Source organism: Sinocyclocheilus grahami, unplaced genomic scaffold (genome assembly GCF_001515645.1).
Source record: "Sinocyclocheilus grahami isolate Dianchi unplaced genomic scaffold, SAMN03320097.WGS_v1.1 scaffold1133.1, whole genome shotgun sequence".
Taxonomy (NCBI): Eukaryota; Metazoa; Chordata; class Actinopteri; order Cypriniformes; family Cyprinidae; genus Sinocyclocheilus; species Sinocyclocheilus grahami.
This window is the reverse complement of record NW_015506312.1, coordinates 392,783-397,640: the sequence shown is the minus strand read 5'-3', so window position 1 is coordinate 397,640 and position 4,858 is coordinate 392,783. Positions and strand designations below refer to the sequence as shown.

The 4,858-nt window shown below is 37.0% G+C and overlaps 1 long non-coding RNA gene across 1 annotated transcript; it reads left to right on the top strand.

Annotated features, from left to right (window-relative positions):
- The first annotated feature begins 832 nt into the window (after positions 1–832).
- Positions 833–1,907, top strand: LOC107567201 (uncharacterized). The gene is made up of 3 exons (XR_001606608.1): positions 833–948; positions 1,633–1,711; positions 1,869–1,907. It is a non-coding gene; the product is annotated as an uncharacterized lncRNA (long non-coding RNA).
- The last annotated feature ends 2,951 nt before the right edge of the window (positions 1,908–4,858 follow it).

The following is a 4,858-nucleotide window of genomic DNA, read 5'->3' as shown; positions in this document are numbered from 1 at the left end:
ATAATACTGAATACAGCTTATATAGGAATGCCGCGATAGGTGTCGTATTCCTATAGGTAGATGTGATCAGCTGAGAATCAGCTGATGCAAGCTTGACTCACCTGACCTGCCAGAACTAACGCTAAAGCTTAATTTATTATACACTTTTATTTTCATGCACTTATGAAGCATGCATAATAAAACAGAACACATAGGAAATTGATTCTGATAACTTTAATAATGTTCAAGACATAAATCACAGTGCCAGTCGTCAATCTTGCTGCAAATAAATCTTTATGCACACACACACACACACACAGTCTGGTCAGCTATCCTTGTGGGTACTCTCCATAGGTGTAATGGTTTATCTACTGTACACTGTAAAATCCAATAGTTTACCTTACTTGGATATAATTAGTTATCTTTACTTAGCTGTTATACTTACTCGGTTTTATTAAGTAACAGCTAATAAAACAACTTACTTGCTGCAATGAGTAACTCTTACTTAAAATATTCATGTAGCCACAACAAAACCGGTGACATTAATACACCAGTGGGAGGCAGCAGTGCGCTAATGTGTTGCTAATGTGCAACAAAACAACAGAAGAAGAAGTACGGAAGGTTTCAGATCATGCGCAACAAGCAACGGGTTTTTGAATTTGTGCGCCGAATTTGCTGAGACTGCTTGCATTTTTACCAATAAAACAACTTACTTGCTGCAATGAGTAACTCTTACTTAAAATATTCATGTAGCCACAACAAAACCGGTGACATTAATACACCAGTGGGAGGCAGCAGTGCGCTAATGTGTTGCTAATGTGCAACAAAACAACAGAAGAAGAAGTACGGAAGGTTTCAGATCATGCGCAACAAGCAACGGGTTTTTGAATTTGTGCGCCGAATTTGCTGAGACTGCTTGCATTTTTACCACTGGACAAAGACTGATTACTTCTATACAATAATAATAAGGTAAGGTTCAAAAAAATAATTGTGTCAATCAATGTATCTTTCTGTGTGCTGCTAATTTTAACTGACTGACCAAAGATCTTTGCTCTTCTTCTGTTAGAAAAAAGACTAGAAATACAGAACTTTTTTGGCGAATTTAAGACTTTTTAAAAAAACTTTTCAAACTGAAAAATGTGTAGCTAGTTAAAAAAAAAGAAAAGTCAGAGGTACAATTCAAGAACATGCCAAAAGTCCTCAAGATGAGCTCACAGTAGGTTTTAAAGTCAATCTTTATGTGCCACTGATAATTCATTGTTTACTGTAATCTTTTGCAGTGTTAACACTATAATTTAGTGTTAGAGGCTTTGGTCACTGAAGTTATTTTTAAGTTAACCATGTTATTGTCAATATTTTTAATACATCACAATCATAGTCATCACGTGATCACACATTTCAGGTTTAAACTGAATGAGCTCTTTGTCTTGCAGTAATTACTGCTTTGCTGTGTTGAAACACCTACTACTGTAATACAGAGAGAATGCTGCTTTTCAACTGCTTTTATGACTGAGGCCTCAAGTAGATATGTATAGAAATGTTCTTTCTTTCTTGTAAAGTATGCAAATAGCAAGGAATGAATGTGTCTGTAATCTACAATTCACAACAGTAGTGGAGCTTGCCTTTAACTGAAGAATTATTTGTCATATTTAGGACAAGTGCTTGTGGCAGCGGTCTTCTCTGAACAGCAGTCTGGTGAACACCGTACTGTTTCGGCCTCAGTACACTGAAGGTAAGGTATTTCACTTTTAATCTCATATACAGCAGTAGAGCAGTTTTTGACTCAATCATGTGCTACACTTTATTTACAATATTAAATTATTTTTCAAATAATTTCTTGCGGATGAAGTATACATGTAACCACTGTATTTCTTTTATGTTTTTCACAGATCTAAGAAAACACTTCACACCCTACAACCCTTAAAAATGAATGTTGCTACCTTAAATGTTTTTTATTATATTTAATAATGATATTTAAAATAAACCATGTCATTGACTTCATTGACACTTTGACAAACATATTTGTACTGTAATGCTTTTCTTTTTTTTTTTTACTTCTAGAACCCAGCAGTGCACAGCCATCTGAGGCTGACCTGTTTTACTTCATGATCACCCCACATACTTCTACAACTAACCCGCTTTGTAAGTTCTCATAGCTCCACCTTAAAGAAGCACAACATTTTGGGAAAATTTCCTGTGAATTTGCTGGTAAATTACTGAGATACTTTTATAAAGATTAATGTTGATTATATACCTAGTTCAACAAAAAATGAAAATGATGCCACTTAATCTCCCTCCCGTCATTCCATCCCATAAAAAAGTGTGCATCTTCAAGACATGAACTTCAAAACTCTGACACCCAAGAAACCATAGAATAAATCCGTATGAATGGAGCCGTGTAATCTACTTTTGGGCCAAACTATTCAGTGAATGGTAAGGAGCAGTTTCAGTTATATTTCCACTTGAACTTGGTTAGGCATAGTCTGATCACAAACCATTCTTGATCTGGAATTATTAGCCGAACACGCTGAACTGTGCTGTAGAATGCCTGGAGTGACGTCGCTGCTCAGGATTCTCATTTGTATTTTGCTTAGCCAACAGTTTCTCTGTAGCTGGCCAAGCGTGCTATTTGAGCAAAGTAAACAAGTTAATAGTAAAATTAAAATAAATATTTAATTTTTCATAGCGTGTGCTATTTACATCTACGACCGTATTCTAACTCTTGCATTAATAAGGTAACGACTGACACATTTATGTTGCATTCCAAAGAGCTCTGTTAACAGCCCAACAGTGAAAAATCAACCATATCCGTATCGGCTTGGGCCGGATCAGCACAAAATGGAATGGTTAAGCAACAAAAATGGTTTGGCCTGACAGTGGAAAAGCGGCTCTGATCCGTATCGGCTTGGGCCGGATCAGCACAAAATGGAATGGTTAAGCAACAAAAATGAATGTAAATTTACGAATGTAAATTCAGTCTAACTGCTTGCTAATTTCACTTGGATGAAATGAAACATTCAGCACATTTTCCACTTGCTCTTAAAATGAATAAATTAATGTTATACTTTAATAATTGACTTAAGAAATACAGTTCTTTATTTATAAAAAAAAATAAACACATTTTCTGTGAAATTCAGTAATTAAGTTAATTCTGTAAAAGTAGTTATACCATTATAATCTTGACTGCTGAAAAAAACCCCGAACAATAGAACCCCTCCCAAAACACAATAACAAATGTAATGAATTTCAGGGTTATAATGGGAATTGTATTGGTTTTAATGTAAACTATAACAGTGTCTATTTAATGGATTCTATTGGTGGGATGTAATCTGGCAGATGGCAACCAATAGAACAACAGTAATTCCTATTGGAGTAATGCCCAAAACAAAAAGGAATTTTGTAATGGTTTAATGGAAACTATAAGAATTTCTGTGATGGTTTCTATTGTTTTTTTTCAGCAGGGTAATGATACCCATACTGTGCTGCACATTATTGGCAATATTGAGCTGAAGCTTGACTTTGCAAATTTAAAATCGCAAATCAAATCGCAATCGCAATATCTGTCAAAAAAATTGCAATTTGATATTTTCCCCCAAATCGCACAGCCCTACTTTATATTGGATTTCACTGAAAATGTCTTTATCTGTGTTCCAAAAAGTCATGTTTGAGTAAATTATCACAAAAATGTCAAGTTTGGGTGAACTAACCCAATGGCATGGTAGTGTAGGCAGGACAGATAACACTGATAACTTATCATCCATATTTCCCTACTAATATTGTTTTTATTTGGTTTTATACAGGTGTCTGATGTTGATGCAGTCTGGGCACTGGTATCTGTTGGGTTGCTGACTATCATTGAAGATGAAGTACTTCTCCAAATCTTCTCTGCCTTGACCCTGTGTCTTTTACCATCATTGTTCAGGGTAGTACTGCAAAGAACAGTCTCCAGGGTCTACCTCAGCCATTTGCTTCCGGACTGCCATGTGCTATGTTTGGATCACTGGTACAGTACATTTGGATTACCCTAATACTGTGAAGAACACTTATGGCGCTTTTCCACTGCATGGTACGGCTCGGTAGGTTCACTTTTTGGGGGTTTTCCACTGGGTACAGTACCTGGTACCTGGTACTTTTTTTAGTACCACCTCGGTTGGGGTTCCAAGCGTACCGTACCGTTACCAAAACGTGACGTGTAAACTGTGCTGATCACGGATTGGCCGGAGAGAATCGTCACTACCTGCGTCACTGAAGTTGCAACCCAAACACAACAGAACCGCTAGATTTAAATCAGCACAGCCAGTGAAGGATCGAACGCAACTGTTTTGAATGAGCGCTCCTTTTTTTAACAACCAAAAAGTGGCTGTTCCCCCTGTTGCGGAAGTACAGACGTTCCTCTCGTTGATAGCAGAGGAGCGGATCCAGCGAGAGCTTAATGGGGCGAAGCGGAATGAAAAAGTTTTTCAGGAGTCGCGGCAATAGAGGCGGCGCAACTATAACGACATGTGAATAATCCTGCCTATTCTAAAGCGATACTAAACTGCAGTGGAAACTCAAACCGAGCCGAACCGAGCCGTGCCGTACCACGCAGTGGAAAAGCGCCATTACAGTGTGATAAAAAAACATTGGAAACATGTGCGGCCAACCCAGTGCCATACTTATTAATTGTACTGCTACCTCCACTGTTTACAAGAAGCATACCCTAAATAAGATTGTTTTTGCTTTGTTTCAAAATGTTTGTAATACAAGTTAAAACTGCACTGAGAAAAAAAAAAACTAAAAACATTACCTTTAACTTTGAACTTTCAACTACCTTAAATTGAGGTGTAATTGTATGTGTGTGTGATGAATGGAACATTGTTGTCAGTAATTTGTAATGGAT